The following is a 19,692-nucleotide window of genomic DNA, read 5'->3' on the forward strand; positions in this document are numbered from 1 at the left end:
TATCAAGAATCCTATTAGGTGGGTTTAGCTTGAATCCCTACCATTATCCTGATATTTCCTTTTAGTAATTTTCCATACACTGACCCCTATTCTACTTGTTCCTGTCGTTCAGTCACTAACTTTTTGCGATCCCATGAACTGCAGTGCGCCAGGCTCCCCTTTCCTTCACTATCTCCCGGGGCTTTGCTCAAATTCCTGTCTATTCAGTCAGTGATGCCATCCAACCATCTCATCCTCTGCTGCCCCATTCTCCTCTTGCCCTCAATCTTTCCCAGCATCTGGGTCTTTTCCAATGAGTCAGCTCTTTGCATAAGGAAGCCAAAGTATTGGAGCTCCAGATTCAGCATCAGTCCTTCCAATTAATATTCAGGGTTGATTTCCTTTAGGATTGACTGTTATATGGCTAGAAATTCCCACTTTTCCTTGTTGTATTCAAAGTTGGGCACGATCTTTCTCGCCTTTGCAAAACCCCATTGCAGTGGTCCTGATATTACCATGACGCATAGTCCCCCTGAATAAAGCTTGCCTTACTAGTTCTTTAACAAGTGTCATGAATACATTCTTCTTGGAACACATGTAAAGACTAAGAAAACACTAAATATGACTGTTAGCCATATGACTGCCAGAACATGTGTCCTAGGTAAAGCAACTTTCATTCTGAATTTTCCCCAGAGAATTTACAAAACACGTCTGTGCACTGCCCAGATCACCCTTCCCATTGTTCAGGCAACAGCGGTGCTGACAATGTTAAGTGATAGTCACTCAGCTCTGTCTGACTCTTTGCAACCCAAGGGCTGCAGCCTGCCAAGCTCTCTGTCCCTGGAATTCTCAGACTACAGTGGGCTGCCATTTCCTCCTCCAGGGGGTCTTCCCAAACCAGGGGTCAAACTTGGGTCTCGTGGTGGATTTTTTACCATCTGAGCCACCTGGTGTTAAGGAGAGACAGAGGCAAGAGGCCCCACCTGGAGTCACTTGTTCTAAGCCCATGTCATCACCAAACCAAAACTTGATACCTAAACTTAATTACTGGCTTAATAATAGCACTACCAAATAGGGCTGGGGCTTCCCAGCTGGCTCAGCAGAAAAGAATCCACTTGCTAATGCAGGAGATGCGGGTTCAATCCCTGGGTCAGGAAGCTCCCCCTGGAGAAGCAAATGGCCACCCACTCCCGTATTCTTGCCTGGGAAATCTCATGGACAGAGGAGCCTGGCAGGCTTCACTCAGTGGGGTCGCAAAAGAATCTGACACGACTTAGCAACTGAACAACTTAATTACAGCTTCAAACCCTCACAGGGCAGAATCTTAAACTGGTCAATCTAGAAATGCCTGATAAGCCCTAGATAGGTAAATAGGGGCAGCCAGATGCATGGATGGTTGAATAAAGCACATAAGATCTTTCAAAATTTACTCAGCTGAATTCTGTTTTTCAGCAATCTTGGTGGCAGTAGGGAGAGTCAGAGGAAACTTTTCATAGCGTTGAGGATGATGAGAAGCAAGGCACGGTAGCCACAAATCCTTCGCACTCTCTTGTCTTTCTCATCATCTCTGTGGTAAGTTCCTCTCAATTCTCAGCTCTGCTGTCTTTGTGCAGAGCTCCGAACCTAGCAGACTGTCTAGTCCAGGGCTTAATGGTTCACCTTGGGCTGGCAGACAGTTCCATCCAGAACACAAGCCCCTATCCTTGGTTCAATCCACAGTTCCCTGTTTGACTAAAATCCCTAGTTCCGTGTTGGGAACCGCTGGTGATTCACTCTGCAATTCCTCCTTTGTTTGGAATCCTGGTCTGCTGTCCCGTCTGTTGGGGTCAGCTGGTTCACTCCCCAATTTCACACCAAGAACTGCCAGTCCACAAGGCAGGCCTCTGGTACTGCTGCCATGTTAGTGTGCACAGGTTTGCTGGTAGTTCAAGGCTGCGCCTAATGGAATCTCAGAAACCAAAAGCTGCAAAACCAGTGAGCCTGGATTGAGATCATAAAAGCTGTTAGGCAGTGCTTCCTACCTATCTCTAAGCCTCCCATACTAGATAAGGTGGTAGCAGGATGGTTAGGCTGACACTAAGTCACCCACCAAACTCCAGCAAATTTTCATCCATCAAGGTACCTTATAAAACACCATACAATCTCTGGCCTACCAGGACATCCTTCTTAAGTATTAATTTGGCTCCAAGAAACTTAAGGCCTAGCTTAAAACAAAAATGGGATGTTTAAGTTCCAAAGAGCTGAGTGGGCCATCATCTTCAGGCGCACCTGCTCGTATGTCTAAGAATCTAGTCCTGGGAAACATATACACCTGTAAAACCTGCAAAATCTTACCAAAACCAACCTAAAATCACAATGGGCATGAGAAGAAATATTCCAATTAGACAAGACTGTATTGGAGAAGGAAATGGCAACCCACTCCAGTATTCTTGCCTGGAGAATCCCAGGGACAGGGGAGCCTAGTGGGCTGCCGTCTATGGGGTCACACAGAGTCAGACATGACTGAAGCGACTTAGCAGCAGCAGCAGCAGTTCATTTAAGAAGTACATTTGAAAGCAAGTGCTCCCACATTAACAAACAGAATGTGAGACCTACTTCAATCAGTATGCAAAAGCTTCCAAAAAGCTGCCAGATTCCAAAATAACATCATTAAAAAATTCATTACAAAAGGCTAATAAAAAATTAAAGATGCAAGGGGTACCTAAATCAAAAGACAGTAAGACTGACATAACGCCCGCTGCTCCCCGCTAACTGGCTTGCCTGAGTACTCACGCTCTCTAAGTCTCTACCTGAACTGACTTTCCACTCTGGGAAGTTACCTTTTAAAATAAATCACCCCACCAAAGCTGCTGGAGATCCTCCTCAGGTACTTTTCACTCCTTGATCAAAGACCAAACTAAAGGACCACAGATAGAGAATTTCCTAAAACTGTGGAAGAGAACCAAAAGTTTTCTGAAGAACTTAAAGTCCTCATTGGAACCTATGACCAGGGCTGCCAGATCTTCCTGAGCTCATGCAACAGCTGGTAGGAGCTGGTGACGCCTAAAAACGATGCAAGAAGCGGAATGGTGGAACCTGCTGACAATATTTAAGATCCTCCATCTTTAACACGGTCCCCTTATGGAGCAGAAAAAGCCTGCAAAATGCAGCTGATCTTTTAAAAGCCATACCTAGAGTTTTCCTTGCCCACGATGATTGGTCAAACATGCAAACAAAAGAAAAATGAATCTGTAGCTGGCTGTGCCTGACTGTAAAACTTGTCTGGAAGTTCTCTTCCTAAGGCATCCTGGGTTCCACACAATAAATGACGTCACCCAACCTGCTCTCACTGCCCAACTTGTAAACGGATTATCTCCTGAGATTAGTGGATTGATAAAAAGGTAGATCACAACAAACTGTGGAAAATTCTTCAAGAGATGGGAATACCACACCACCTTATCTGCCTCCTGAGAAGTCTGTATGCAGATCAAGAAGCAATAGCTAGAACCAGACATGGAATAATGGACTGGTTCCAAACTGGGGAAGGAGTACATCAAAGATGTATGTCACCCTGCTTATTTAACTTACATCCAGAGCACATCATGTGGAATGCCAGGCTGGAGGAAGCACAAGCTGGAATCAAGACTGCTGGGAGAAATATGAATAACCTCAGATATGCAGATGACACCACCCTTATGGCAGAAAGTGAAGAAGAACTAAAGAGCCTCTTGATGAAAGTGAAAGAGGAGAGTGAAAAGGCTGGCTTAAAACTCAACATTCAAAAAACTAAGATCACAGCATCTTGTCCCATCAATCCATGGCAAATAGATGGGGAAACAATGGAAACAATGAGAGACTTTCTTTTCTTGGGCTCCAAAATCACTGCAGATGGTGATTGCAGCCATGAAATTAAAAGATGCTAGCTCCTTGGAAGAAAAGCTATGACCAACCTAGACAGCATATTAAAAAGCAAAGATATTACTCTGCTGACAAAGGTCCGTCTAATCAAGGCTATGGTTTTTCCAGCAGTCATGTATGGATGTGAGAGTTGGACTATATAAAGAAAGCTGAGCACTGAAGAATTGATGCTTTTGAACTGTGATTTTGGAGAAGACGCTTGAGAATACCTTGGACTGCAAGGAGATCCAATCAGTCCATCGTAACAGAAATCAGTCCTGAATATTCATTGGAAGGAGTGATGCTAAAGCTGAAACTCCAATACTTTGGCCACCTGATGTGAAGAACTGACTCACTGGAAAAGACCTTGTTGCTGGGTAAGACTGAAGGCAGGAGGAGAAGAGGATGACAGAGGATGAGATGGTTGGATGGCATCACTGACTCGACAGACATGAGTCTGAGCAAGTTCTGGGAGTTGGTGATGGACAGGAAGCCTGGTTTGCTGCAGTCTACAAGGTCACAAAAAGTCGGACATGACTGAGCGACTGAACTAAACTGAAAAAGGCGGAAAACAGGATGGGAGGCCACTGGTTTGACTGAACTCATGACCAATGCTGAGCACTTTGAAAGGAGTTTGGAATAAGACAGTGAACAAAAGTCTGCCCAACTATTCGCCTTTACACTACAACAGATCCAAAACCAGTGACCAAAAATAATACCTGGGCCTCCCACAGTGCACCCTTCTAAAGAGTCTATTATCAAAATGCTGATCTAGGATCCACATCTCAGTTGTAATCAACAGGGGCACTGGAAAAAAGATTGCTCTCAAAAACTCCTTCAAGAGTTGACAGGACCACAAGGAATTCTCTGATAAGCTGCCACCAGTAATTCCTTTAAACAGCCAAGGGGAAACTAAAATTAAAATTAATGGAGGGACTTCCCTGGTGGTCCAGTGGTTAAGAAGCCACCTTCCAATGCAGGGGAAGGTTCCATCCCTGGTTGGGGAAATAAGATCCCACATGCCTTGGGGCAACTAAGCCCATGCGCTACAACTAGAGAAAGAGTGCGAGCCACAGCAAAGACCCAGTGCAGCCAAAATTAAATAAACAGTTTCAAAATTTTAGAAGTAATGGGAAACCTTGCCAACTTGTGACAGGTACCAGAGCTACAGTCTCTACTTTAAACCCCACTGTCATAGGACAACACATCCCTTGAGTGAAAAAGAAGTTCCCATAGTGGGTGTCTATTAAAATTCCTCCACAACCAGGAGAAATGACTCTGGGGCCTTTCACTGAGAAATTTTCCTTTCTTGCTACATGATACAGCTCCAGTCAATCTATTAGGATTCCCTGGTGGCTCAAATGGTAAAGAATCTGCCTGCAACGCGGGAGACCCAGATTCGATCCCTGGGTCAGGAAGGTTTCCTGGAGAAGGCGATGGCAACTCACTCCAGTATTCTTGCCTGGAGAATCCCACAGTCAGAGGCTACAGTCCTTGGGGTCGCAAAGGGTCAGACACGACTGAGCTACTAACACAGCTCCAAACTATCAGGTAGTGATCTCCTTTCTGAATTAAAAGGGCTAATACATTTTGCTTCTAGTGCACACCTCACCTTAGAATTTCCTGACCAAGCGGAACCTGATCCTTGATGTTCTGTACAGCCTGTCCTTGATATAGAAGAGAAAGGATTCCAGCAAAAGACCTCTAACTTAATCAAGGTGCCTGAAAATCTGTGGGCTACCTCTAACACTGACCCTGGAAGCATAAAAGGTGCAGAACCTGTAAAATTTTCATAGAGGAAACCAAACCTCTTCCTAAACTGTCTCAACAGCCATTAAAACCCGAGGTGATGCAAGGTCAATACCAATAATAGAAGACCGATTCCCTCGGGGCTAACCATTCCCTGTACCAGCCCCCGTAACACCCGGTCTCAACAGTCCCGAAACCCAGTGGGTGGGGATGGCAATCTGACTTGAGATGAACAAGATTCCCTACTTCCCAGCTGTTCCATACCCCAAAACCCTTTGTCACAAGCTTCATCAGACTCGAAATGGCTCACAGGTGTGGACCTCCGTCCAGTCCTCTGTCCATGCTGGGACACCAACAACGAGCGGCTATTCACCTTTACTTGGAACAAACAACAACACACCTGGGACAGGCAAACTTGGAGGGTTCAGTGAGACCCCTTCTTACTTTTCCAAATGCTCCACCAAAACTCAGGTACCCTCCATTTCCCCAGGAAATCGACCCTTCTACAGTAAGAATAGAGCCAAACTTTTGCTATTTTCAAGTACCAAAGAGGCATCCATCAAGAATCCCACTTATTTGCTATAACGGTTAGCTAAACAGGGACATAAAGTCTCCAAGGAAAAATTATAATTATCTTCAGACATTACTCAGGTCATAATCTAAGCACTGAAGGAATCCAGTGAGCTCCAAAAAACCAAGCTGATCCCCAGATTCCCTAGGCCACAACTAAACAACAACCTTGTGGATCCATAGGCCTGGCTGGTTATTGCAGAGTACGGGTTCCTAATTTTTCCTCTATCGGCTTTCCCACTTTATGAACTCACTAAAAGCTCAATCGCTGAACCAGCTCCTGAGGAAGATAAACATGAGCAGGCCTTTATGAGACTAAACCAAGTGCAAGAACTTCCTGCCCCAGGGCACCCAGCTTCAAAATCTTTCACCTTATCTGAACGTGAAACAGAGAGCCCAGCCCTGGGGATGCTCAAGCAAGAACATGAGAAGTACGGAAGTGAAGCGAAAGTCGCTTAGTCATGTCCAGCTCTTTGCAACCCCATGGACTGCAGCCCGCCAGGCTCCTCTCCTCTGTCCATGGGATTCTCCAGGCAAGAATACCAGAGTGGGCTGCCATGCCCTTCTCCAGGGAAACTTCCAGACCCAGCGATTGAACCCATGTCTCTTACGTCTCCTGCACTGGCAGGCAGGTTCTTTACCACTAGTGGCACCTGGGAAGCCCTAGGAAATGACATTTACTTACAAACTCCACACGCTGCTCAAAATCTCAACATTTCTCTGCAAACATACTAACCTCTTTTGAGACAATTCTGCTTTCAGCACCTAAGTCTGCATCCAAAACAAAATAGTCTGCTATGTTACTGCCGCCGGGAAGGCAATGGCACCCCACTCCAGTACTCCTGCCTGGAAAATCCCATGGACGGAGAAGCCTGGCGGGCTGCAGTCCATGGGGTCACCACGAGTCGGGCACAACTGAGCGACTTCACTTTCACTTTTCACTTTCATGCACTGGAGAAGGAAATGGCAACCCATTCCAGTATTCTTGCCTGGAGAATCCCAGGGACAGGGGAGCCTGGTGGGCTGCCATCTGTGGGGTCGCACAGAGTCGGACACGACTGAAGCGACTTAGCAGCAGTAGCAGCAGCATGTTACTGCTGCTGCTGCTAAGTCGCTTCAGTCGCGTCCAACTCTGCTACCCTTGACCAAAGAAGGTGGGCCAATGACCTTTGTGACACTGTATCCTAATTCACAAAGTGCCCCTTTGACTAATCCTGATCTAATTTTGTCTGTTGATGGGTCACACTGTAAACAAAAAACGGAATTTCCAAGCTGGCTATGTTGTCATTACCCAATATGAATTTTTAAGAGGGTAAGTCTCCCATAAGCTAAATCAGCCCAACAAGCAGAGCTCCACACCCTGACCAAGAGCATGCCAGTTACCAGAAGGACAAACTGTTAGGATTTATACTGGCAGCTGGTATGCCTTTGGGATCAACTATAATTGGAATGTTAAGGAAGCAAAGGGTTTTTTTTTTTTCTTTTTTTTTTTTGTCTACCAGTCTTAGTGACTCAATTATGTCCAACTCTTTGTGACCCTATGGACGGTAACCCGCCAGGCTGCTCTGTCCATGGAATTCTCCAGGCAAGAATACCGGAGTGGATTGCCATTCCCTTCTCCAGGGGATCTTCCTTACCCAGGGATCGAACCTGGGTCTTCTGCATTGCAGGCAGATTCTTTACCATTTGAGCCACCAGGGAAGCCCTTTAAGTCTACCAGGACCCCAGCAAAAACAGACAGCAGGTACAAAACCTTGTTGCTGCTACTCCCGTATCTGTTGAAACTGCTGTCATAACAACTGAGGCTCACACTATAAAGACTGAACCTGAGTTATCAGGGGATTGTGTCAGCTGACTTCTGTGAAAAGGCAGCAGCAACAGAATCTACAAAGGTTGTGGATCATGTGGATGAAGTCCATTCTGTTCCTGCAAAAAATAATTCCTTGTTGCCAGACTTTTGCCACCCTGATGTCCCTACAACAGGCAACTGCCTACTTCTTAGGTTTTTTTTTTTTTTTTGATGTGGATCATTTTTAAAGTCTTTATTGAATTTGTTACCATATTGCTTCTTTTTTATGTTTTGCTCTTTTTGACCATGAGGCATGTGGGGTCTTAGTGACCAGGAATCGAACCCCCTCCTCCTACATTGGAAGGCGAAGTCTTAACCACTGGACCACAGCCTGCTACTGAGTCAGAGAAATCATGGTCTGCAAACGGCAGCTGTCAATTCAATGAGCAGTCAGGGCTACTGCGGAACCCAGGAGAGTGCTTGGTTCTTCCGGGATCCCCAGCAAACTCCATTTTTCAGGTTTTGCCTTCCTTCATCCACTGTGGTGCGATTAAAGTGAATCAAATCAGGAAATAAAGATTGATAGTGTTAGGTAGTTAGAATAGAAAAAAGGAGTCCAAAATGGCAGTGGCTAAAAGACAAAGAAGGGAAAAGCCTGTGAAAAGAGAACAAAGGAAGGTCCGAGGACCGGAGTGAGGATTCAGGTAAACAAGCAGCGCTCCTGGCTAGCCCCGTTTACACAGGGCAAGCCCAGGAGGAGAAAAAAACATACAAAAAGAGGAGCCAAAATTGGGCCAGGGCCTCTCTTCTCTTCACACCTTCTGGGTCGGCATTCCCTCACACCTCGAGGATGTATTTTCCTTTACTTTCTAAATAAAACTGAGCTGTAACACGGAGCTGAAACTCCGGCCCGTCCGAGGGCTGTAACGCTGGTCCATCCATCACTTCATATTTCTGTTGCGACGAGACAGAACCAAGGAAATTACACGCTCCCCCGACAGTAGGAGGCCTTCTATAAAATCGCAAAAACAGTTCACCACCAATGCCTGACCTGCCAGCTCCCCAAACCTGGAAAACGATGTTTGTTCTCAGAGGCCTCAAACCTCCCTCTGAACCCTCTGAATACCTGCAGCTGGACTACATTCAACTGCCACTTAGTGGGGCTATCAATATGTTCTTACCATATGTATGTTTTCTGGATGGGCTGGAGACTTCTGCTGCAAGGTTGATGCTTTCGTTACAGGGAGCAGCTTGACTCCATGTTGGATCTGTTTCCTTAACCTTTGCTTCCCATTGCTTTTGTTCACTAAAAGGATACTGTGTCCATACATAATGACCTGCCTGGGGGAACCCTGCCTCTCTGCCCAAATGTTAAACCAAGGAGCCTTTGTTCAGGACTCTGTCCACTTATAGGTGACTACAAGAAGGAAGAAATTAATCCATTGCCTCCCCTGGCTTGCCATTACAGGAGATTTTGCAAGATTAATGGCCTTTTCACTTTGATTTCTCACCACCCGCCCACCTCCATCTCTGTTCTATTAAAGAACCTGGCATCCAGACCTGGATACGATGGTTATTTTGAGACGTTAGTCTGCCATTTTATTGGTCAGTTGTCTTTCCAAATAAAGTCACATTCCTCACCTCAACGACTCGTCTCGGATATACTGGCCTGTTGTACAGCTTGCTTGTAGGCAAACTTTGCCATCCTGACATCCTTACAACAAACAGCCTGTTTCTGTGTCAGAGAAATCATGATGGGCAAACAACAGCTGTCAATTCAATGACCAGTCAGGGCTCTCAGGAATCCAGGATGCCGGGTTCCCCACCGCCTGCCCACCATGATTTCTGACTCAGACGCAGGCCGCTGTCTATTGTAAGGACATTGGGACGGCAAGAGTCTGGCAGCAAGACTGCAGGTGACTGGTGGGAACTGCATTCCCACTTGGGGTGAACTTTCCACAGCCATCATTGCCTGAGGCAACCACTTCACTGGGCAAATCGTATAAAGCTTTAACAAAACCCTGGAAACTTGAAACTGTCCTTGTCACCCTCAACCATCAGGCAAGATGGCTAGATCAATATGGATCCTCAAGGTTAAAAATCTCTAAACCTGCTCAAATTATGAGCCCCCCTTGGCCTGAGGTAGTGCCTCTGCTTCTGTTGACTATTCCCTGGACCTCCTCTCCTATACCTGTGTTATAACCCGACTTTTCTATCCACTTTAAAATCTTCAACTTGGTGGCCTTCAAATTTTAATAATTCATGTTTCTTGATTTTAAGAAACAAGGGGCTCTCGAGGGAAATGAGTACAATTCCTCCCTTTAAAGTTCATGGCAAAAGATATGGGGTTTCATCCTTGCTTGATGTGCCAATTACTTTTCAACAGTATTTGAAAAATATTAAAAAGCCTAAAAGACAAAGCAAGGAAATCTGTATTCAAAACCCCAAACCTGGCCTTTACAATGCCTCTGGGTGGTCCATATTTGCATTGGGAGATTTGGTTTGGCATTTTAACCAAGGTAAATAGATTCTCACTCTCCTCTGAGCCTGAAAACATTCAAAGAGAGAGGATCCTCTTTCGGTAATCTACACCTTCTGAAAGTGAACAAAGTCACACTTTTTAAGGAAACAAGCAGAGAAGTTTTCTGTTATTCTTTCTCCCACAAAATACATACCAGTTCCCACAATGCTTTGCTCTTCTGATACTAATGGGGTGGATGGTGAAACAGGAGACTCATTTCAGTTTTAAAAGGGGACACTGTCAAAACACACATTCCCCACAGGGCCTTCTACCCTTTCAGCCACTCAAACCCACCACCTACTAACACCAACTCCTAAAATCCCACAAGCTGAATCCAAAACAGAGTACTGTGATCATCCCCTCCATGTGGGCCCACTGCAGCATTCAAATACTTGGTCAACTGTTAAAGGCTTCCATATGTGCCTTGCAGGATCTAAACCACTTTCAAAAGGAGAGGACTTCATTCCATTTCAATTACTAAAATCTTCAGCTTGTCAAACAAAGAAACAGGTACTATTTCAAGTTGGGAGTGGAAAAATCCATACCCAATGAGAGAAACTGATGTCGGCAAAGGATATAAAATAGTGTGCCATCATTTATTCATTAGCACTATTTAAAATACATGTGATACTCTTGGCTTCACTCTACATATTAACATAAAATAGAAATCTGACAAATGAATAAAAATTCCTCCTTTCTCATGAGAAAGGAGCCAAAGGACTGCTCTGCTCAGAGGAGAGTGTCAGATCAAAGCCAGATCAAAGGGATTAGACCAAGGGACCCACAAAGGAAAACACAAGACTCAAACCACCCTATCCATCACTTCTAGAAAATGACAGGCTGTCTTCCTCAAGGCTGTCATTCCCCCAGCAGAAATGTTTAACGGGATACTGGTTCAGGAAGGTAAAGCTTCTAGAATTTGAGGCATTACCAAGACCATGTTCATACTGGGCCCAGCTGTGCAATAGAAACTACATTTTAGGAAGTGAATATTTTACTAAACACACTACAAATAATCCAAGGGGAAAGAATTAAATCTTATAATAAAAGGAAAATTAAGTGGGATTTATTCTGGCTAATATTTCAGGTCAATAAAGCTTGTTGAGAGCCACTGTGTGTAAAAACCCTCGGCTGAAATATACAAAGGATGCCTCAGGGAGCCTAGAGTCTAGAAATGGAAGGAGGCAGATACATGTTTCATTTTTAAAAAGCGTACCTTTGGTTCAAAGCAGAGCAAGATCACACAAGTCCCTGAAAAAAGAAGGCCAGAGAGTGATACCATGGCTGTTGAATAACAAAAAGCATCCTCCATACATTGAGAATGCGCCACATACTGCACCCAGGGCTTTCATTATCTGCACGCCTTACAATAATTTTGCAAGCCAGGTATTGATAGTCCCATTTCACAGACGGAGAAACTGAGGCTCTCAGAGGCAGTCAACGGAATATCATGCTTCTTCTTTTCTTTCCCTTATGCTGCCTCTTAGATGTTATGTATGCTCTTCTTCCCTTGTAGAAGGATAAAGAAATGAACTTAGCTTAGGGGAGGGAAGATTTCAGCAGAAAAACAGAGCATCTAAACTAGGGCTTCTCAGGCTTGGCTGTTCTGTGCATTGTACGCTGGCCAGGAGCCACCCTGACTTCTTCCTACTACAGATGCCAGCAGCCACCCTCTCTCCCCAAAGGTGAAAGCCAAATTGCCCAAATGTCCCTCGGGAAGGACAGTCACTCTTGGCTGAGAACCACTGATCTAAAGAAACACACTAGAGGGACGTCCCTGGTGGTCCGGGGTTAAGATGTCACCTTCCAATGCAGGGGGTGCAGGTTCCATTCATGGTCGGGGAGCTAAAATCCCACCTGCTTCATGGCCAAAAAACCAAAGCATAACACAGAAGCAATATGGCAACAGATTCAATACAGACGCTAAAAATGGCCCATATCAAAAAAAAAAATATATAAAAAGTAAAATATAAATACAGGGGAAAGGGCAGATCTCTTCCTATAAATGACTCAATAAAGGAAAGACGACTATTCACACAGCCACCGGCCTAAGGGCAAGAGACAGGAACAGCGGCTCTGCAGTTCCTTCCAGCCCTGCCACTTTGAGCTTGAGCCACACAGACAGAGCCCATGGACCTGACTCCCAGCACTGGCCCCGCAGTGACCTGTACCACACAGCACCTGTGCTAAATAAATATGTGCTCTTCAAACTGACATCATGTGCCCTGGCATCCATGAGGCTTTCTACAGAGTGTGCAGGAAAGGAGAGAGCTAATAACATTGCTATCTCCAGATCTCGACCTTCTGTCTGCAGGCTTTCCAAACACTGACCGGCCAGAGAACACGCCTGCGGTCGAAGAGTCATTCAAGGTCTCCTTTCCCACCTCCATTACCAGGGGTAAAAAAGGAAACCCAAATCTCACTGTGATGCTTGACCACAAGGTATAAAAGCACACTTCTGTAGAAGAGCTTCTTCGGGTACTTTTTAAAAGAGGTTGGAATAGCATTTAGATTTTACTTGGGATTCAAAGAATGATGTCATCGTTTTATTTGTAAAGGTCAAGGTTTACAATATTCTGGAAATGACATTCACAGTGATTCTTTACATTTGCAATGAAAATGTTAGATGCCAACCTAAAATGTGTGGAGGTGGGGGAGCAGTAAAATTTTTAAAAACCTTTATAGACGTTATAGGAGAGAAAGAAGGCTGGAGCGTAATGAAGCACGCTGGTGGTGTCTGTTCCCCAGACAACCTGTTGGTCAAAGGCAGTCATCCTCTCCAGTGTCTGCGGCTCAGTTTTATCACAAAGAATGCCACTGGGGGACCTCCTGGTAGTCCAGGGGCTGACGTTCAACTCTCCCCATGTAGGGGACCCGGGTCATTCCCTGGTCCCACGTGCCACAACCGAGACTTGGTGCAGCCAGATAAGGTAAAAATAAATACATAAATCAAAAGAATGCCCTTGGCTCTAACATAAATTTCTGCTTTCACATGCTTACCACACTAACGTCATTAGCTGCTCTGTACCCCAAAATGAAACGATGGGGAAGGACTGCAGGATTGACAGGAACTGAAAATTAGAGGGCGTGTAGGTCACCTGGTGAGCAGAGGTCTTCCCAGGATTAAGGACCCAGTTAGGGCTCCAGATCACAACGAAGCTGCTAGATCATGTAGGCCCCAGAACACTACACTGCTTCAAACACTTTTGCTTCCAACTCAAGTTTGAAGTAAGTTCATTTTTGCAACAAAAAAAGTCTCGCAGCTAGGCTTCCCAGGTGGCTCAGCCAGAACAAATCCACCTGCCAATGCAGGAGACACTCAGGAGACATGAGTTCCATCTGTGGGTTCTGAAAGATTCCCTGGAGTAGGAAAAGGCCACCCAGTCCAGTATTCTTGCCTGGAGAATCCTGTGGACAGAGGAGCCTGGTGGGCTATAGCCCACAGCATTGCAAAGAGTCGGACACAACTTGAGTGATGGAGTGCACATGCAAAGTCTTGCAGCTGCCTGGGAAAAATCAACCAATCCACTCTCTGGGCTGTCTTTGCCAGAGACTGTTATTCATTTGGTGCTTAGCAAGATACCTGGACACCATATTGAGAATCAAACACCTGGGGCATGCGCACACCTCAAGGAGATGTGCTTATCCTCTGCCCTGCCGAGTCTAATTCTCTTGTTCCCCTCTAGTAACACATCCAGGCTTTTCCTATCAGCATGTGAGAGTGTTCTTGAGGAACTCTGTCCTGCCACAGTAAAAAGCTACCTTAAATAGTACTTTCTTAGTATCCCACATAGAGAAACAATGAACTATGTTGGGAAGAGGATGAACTGGCTTTGGAACCTGACCAACCTACATTTGAAATCCAGTCTTTCTACTAACTGGCCTGCTGTGGCCTTGATCAAGTGGCTTAATGTTTCCAGTCACCCAATTCCTTGTTTGCCAAGTGAAGATAGAAATGCCAGCCTTACAGGAAGTTGGGAAGAGTCGATGGACTGTGAATGTGCAAGGGAAGTGCTGAGTGAGTGGCAAGCAGGGCAAGGGCTGCGAGAGACCCTGGAGCCCTCACCTGGTTGCAGCGTGCATCGGTGGGTGTTGCCCCTGCAGCGGGCACTCTAGCATGCCTCTGTAGTGAAATGCCAGCAGTGTCCTGAGAGCCAAGAACATTCCTTCTTGGCTGGCTCTGACAGGATAGTTTTGCCTTGTTTCCAACACACTTCAGCAGAATAGCCTCCACTCCTCCCCCTTCCTAAACAGTGCACTAGAACCAGCAATTCTTAATCTTGTTAGTCACAAATACCCACTTTTCCCTGGAACACTGCCTTTAGCACAAATGCATAAAATTTTGCATCAATTATATTGGGTTCAATGACCACCTGGAAACTCATATGCCTGCCCTCCATGGTGACTGCCTCAGAAGCCCCCTCTAAACAAAGACTCGGAGATGTTTTATAAACACGTGGCACCCGGGCAGCGGCGTCTATCTTACAATGCAAACTTCACACTGACAGTCTGGTGCCAGCGTTCCTGCAGAGAAAAAGCAAAGGAAACAAGTCTGGGGTACCAACGAAGAGTTCCCAGTCAAGAGGACTCCTTTTTTTAATGTGGACCCAGGGAATGGTTTATAAATTTCAAAGAAAGACAGTAGGACTTACTTTAGTCAATTCTCAAAAGAAGTGAGCTCCAGAAGTTCTCTGTCCCAACAAAGTTCCCAAAACAACTATTTTCTCACATTTTCTAGGGCATGTAGAAGACGCAAACATTGCTAGGAAAAGGGATCTCTGATCAAGGAAACAACTATTTATATGGTATTTGAGACCCACAAAGTATTATGGGGAATTAGCTAGTTTCATTAAGGAGACAGAGCAAAGGCAATTATCTGACGTGAAAAGAGCTATGGTCCTGCGCTGGTTTTGCCTTATCATCTGCCTGGCAAAGAGGCATACCAATAGCTTGGCAAAAAAACACAGCTACACTTAAGGCGTAAAAGAAATAGCAATGGCTCACAGGGAAAATGGGCAACAAACCCAAAAGAACAGACAAGCTCAACTTTTTTATTTCTCACAGAGAATGCTGGCTAAAATGGATAAGTTCTAGTTTTAGAGTCAAACAGAAGTGATTTGAATCCTACCTCTGCTGTGTATCAACTCACTTAACTCAGTTTTATCATTTGTAAAACACAAATAATGTCTACTTCACAAGATTAATATAGGGATTAAAATGAGATAACAGAAGAGCTGGAGTTCAATATATAAAAAATAACCAATATAAACTGTCCTCTAGAAGACTAGAGTCAGACTGCCTAGGTTCAAATCCTGGCTCTATAACTTCTCAGCTGAGCAATTTTCAGTACGTTACTTGACATCCTTGTGTCTTAGTTCCCTTGTCTGCCAAATAGAATTACAAATAAATCTACTTTAGCAGATGTGTGAGGATTAAATATGTTCATACATGAGAAGTAGTTTAAAATGCAATACCTGGTCAAGTACTCAATACATTTTCGTAAATATATGGGGAGTGAAATACATTTAACTCAACACATTTACTAAATACACTAAATATATTTAGTGATATACATTTAGGGCAATACATTTAGGGAATGTATTAAGCACTGCTAAAATGCTCAGTATTATTTTATTATACATAAAAGTATTATCAACAACTTTTGTTTTCTTTGATGGCGCAAAGCACGTGAAAGAATGAATAAGAATATACTTAAGTTTGCAATGCATGAGTGTGACCTTTACATTTGATGCTATTAAGTAATAGACAAAGTGATACACTCAATCTGGGAGAGTGAATGGCCCCTTGAGGTAACTGGGTTTGTTGTTGTTGTTTTTTTTTTTTTTGCTGTGCCCCATGGCATGTGGGATCCTTGTTCCCCAACCAGGGATCCAACCAAGGCCCCCTGCATTGGAAGCACAGAGTCTTAACCACTGGACTGCCAGTAAAGTCGTTTTTTTTTTGTTTTGTTTTGTTTTGTTTTGTTTTGAGGTAACTGTTGATAAAGCCTGTGCACACTTGTCTGTGCTAAGAGATGTGGCTGGGTTTAAAAACTTGGCATGGATTTTACCAGACTGTTCTACATGACTTTCTGAGTGTGAACAGAGCAGCACCCAGGCTTCATCTCCAAGAACTGCTTGACTCAACACAAGGGAAAGGCTCATTTATTAAATGCAGACTCTGGAAGGAGTGTTTGAAGAAGTAGGAGGGGTGGGGAAAAAAGGTTCATAGAGCCCTCTCTTAGACATAAAACGTGGTGACAGAAACACCCGGTGACTTCCTCTTACCATCTCAGTTCATTAGAAACAAGGGGCCGGGGACCACTGCTGTAAGAGCTCTTCCCCATTTTCCTGTGGGTTACATTTATTTTCTCTGCCCATATCCCTAGTGGAGATTATTCTTAACAACACAGACCTGTAACACCACAAAAGCCTCAGGACATATTTCCAGCAGGAGAGGAGGAAAGGCTGGGTGTTGGGAGAGGCTGAGCCATCCCTCTGCCTCCAGGGAACCGAGGAGCAGAAGCTCAGCAACCTTGAGGTCCAAGGAGAGCAAGCAGGTGCATCAGTGCCTGATGCCCCAGACAAGGAAGAGAGAGAAGATATCCTGGGCCAAGAAGTTGCTCCAGAGCTGATCCGGCTGAAGAAAGCCTGCACATTATTTACAAATACCAATCATGGTGCTGGAAGATTTTTTAAAAGACATGGCTCTTGGAGCACTGGATCCTCAAACCTCAAGAAACATTGGGAAGTTGGTCCCTACGAAGAGAACAAATGATCACTTGGTGACAGGAGTGTATGATTTTATTTTACTAAGAAACATAGTCAGAAGAGCAGAGTTTGGGTCCATTTTCTTCCATGCCAAAACTTTTGGTGAAAATCTGGCATTCTAAATAATCAGAGGAATTATGAATCACATTCCCACTGGTACCCTCAGGTTGCAACTTGCACCGAATGCAAATTTCAAATTTACTAATACTGTGCAACGTATTTCTCTGTCATTTCCAGGATGAAAATGTGTACATAAGCAATCACCCTTTTCTCTGTTAATATTAGCCATATGCTGCCTTCTGCAGCTACCATGCCTTAATGTTAGTAATATTTTCTGCTCATCTGGAATATTTGGAAGCAATTTTGCACAACCCTTAACTACAGCAAGTCTACAGCCCAATTGAGAGGCATTCCAGGCAAGAAAATGGCTGGCTACTTGTTCTGCCCCTTACCTAGATGTGGGAGAGTCCAGGATAACGAATATATTCCATCTCCTGTATTTGGTTGAGTTCTTTAATTTCCTAAGTAATTTCCTGTCCTGATCCCGGGTTTCTGTTCACCCTTGGTATAAGTCATGAGACTCCCGCACTCTCAGTTCCCATCAGTGCCGCCAGGATCACTGCCCTTGCGATGACGACGCACGGATTTTTAAGGCCAGAGCGCTGCGGGAGCGGGGGAAGGAGGGCCACGCGGCCCCAAAGGTGTTTACGAAAACATATCCCCCAGCCACACTTTTTTTGTGTGTGCAGCCATGAGAGAAACGGGCACCTTCTTGCGCGAGTGTTTCATTAATGCCTTGCTGGAAGTGCATTCCCTTCCTTCCACTTGGCGGGTAGCAACAGCATCTAAGAGCTTTGCAGACAGCTGAAAATGTACTCAAAACAGCATCCCGCCCTACCTCCCTCTGCAGCCTCCCCCTCCCCGTCAGCTGGTGGCCCAGGGGGGTGCGGATTTCACTGCTGCTAGCCGTCAGCTCCCCGGGAGAAAAACCGAGGCGGGGCGCCCCGGGACGCCCCTCCCAGGGCACAAGGTGGGCGACAAGGTGATGACACCACGACTCACTCTTTCTCCTCTGCGCTCGCCTCCTCGCTCGGCCGGGAGAGCGGCAGCACGGGGCTGCCGCGGGGGTTGGGGAGGGGTGGGGGTAGGCTCTGGCCGCTTTCGGGCGCCGCGGAGCACGCAGGAGTCCGGGGAGGGGGACGAGGCCAAGGTCCGGCTGCGGCTGCAGCGCCGCACCGCTGCCGGGCGGCTGCGAAAGCCGAGGACCCCCGGGGGCGGCGGTCCGGGGAGCGCGACCCTCCGCCCCGCTCCCGTTTACCTGCACGCGGGCGGCGGCGGCACTGGGCTAGCGAGCGCGGCGGCGGCGGCGCCCGAGCGTTTCCCGAGGGCGGCGGGCCGGGCGCGCGCAGGATGTGCTGTCTCACGCTGCGCCGGCCCTCGGCTCGCGCTCCTCGGGCACCCGGCACTTCCTCCCGCTCCCGAGCGTGACACTGACAGCTCCCCGCGCGCACCCAGGCAGGGCTCGCCCCGCCTCCGGCCCACGCCCTCCGCGCTCCTCCCCCCGGAGGGTCCTCCGCACCCGGGCCCGCAGGGAGCTGCTGGCGCCGGCCAGAGGTTCAGAGCGGCCAAGGACCTGGGACCCCTAGGGCACCGCTAGGACTCACCTACGAGGCTGCCATCGAAGAGCGTCGGTGTTTGGGGCGCTCCTGTCCGCCAGCCAACATGGAACAACTTTCACTCCCTGAGAACTACTTTAGGTTATTTAAATAGAAACAGAGAGAGCTCAGATCCATCTGCTACACCCTAAAACTTACAGATTTAGTCTTAGTTTTGCCCAGAAGAGGAAACACATATTCAGCTTGGCAACATTGTTTCATAAAGTCTTAGCTTTTAAACCTCTGGGTAACAAAATACCCTGCATATGCTAAGTGAAATAAGTCAGATAAAGACAAATCACTTGTATCTGGAATCTTAAAAAATACAAGGAACTACTGAATATAACAAAAAAGAAGCAGAATCACAAATACAGAGAATAAGTTAGTGGTTACCAGTGGGAGGGGTGGGAGAGGCATTAGAGGGGTAGGAGGTTAAGACAAGAATATAGCAAATACCTTTAAACATTGTGAAATCACTGCATAGTACACCTGTAACATATAATGTGTAAGCAAGCAGAACCAAATGGGGCCTTCACAGGGATAGACCCTTCACCCGTATCCTCTGCTTTAGCTCCTCTGAGCGTGCCTAGATAACAGCATCTGATGCACATTTCCTGAGTTTTTACAGAGACTTAAAATACCCCCAGGTGGAAGATGTTAACTAGTTAACTATTCAAAAGACGGAGAGCATGAAGCTCCCTAAACCTGCTGGAGCCTAGGGACAACCCCTAAACCTAAGGATAACCCCTGACACGCCCTGTTACCTCACCATTAACCAATCAG

General features: G+C 45.9%; 1 protein-coding gene across 9 annotated transcripts in view; it reads right to left on the reverse strand.

The window, feature by feature from the left end:
• DYNC1I1 (dynein cytoplasmic 1 intermediate chain 1) overlaps positions 1-19,015 on the reverse strand; it is a 379,346-nt gene extending 360,331 nt beyond the window's left edge. For 3 of the 9 annotated variants that reach the window (XM_027540116.1, XM_027540115.1, XM_027540109.1), the window contains exon 1: positions 18,919-19,013. The gene's annotated coding sequence lies outside the window, so the exon portion shown is untranslated. Of the gene's footprint in view, positions 1-18,316; positions 18,407-18,572; positions 18,755-18,918 lie in introns of those variants that run through there. The other 6 variants (XM_027540117.1, XM_027540110.1, XR_003510865.1 and 3 more) reach the window with 5 other exon arrangements.
• Between the last annotated feature and the right edge of the window lie 677 nt (positions 19,016-19,692).

The sequence above is a fragment of the Bos indicus x Bos taurus genome, chromosome 4 (assembly GCF_003369695.1).
Source record: "Bos indicus x Bos taurus breed Angus x Brahman F1 hybrid chromosome 4, Bos_hybrid_MaternalHap_v2.0, whole genome shotgun sequence".
NCBI lineage: Eukaryota > Metazoa > Chordata > Mammalia > Artiodactyla > Bovidae > Bos > Bos indicus x Bos taurus.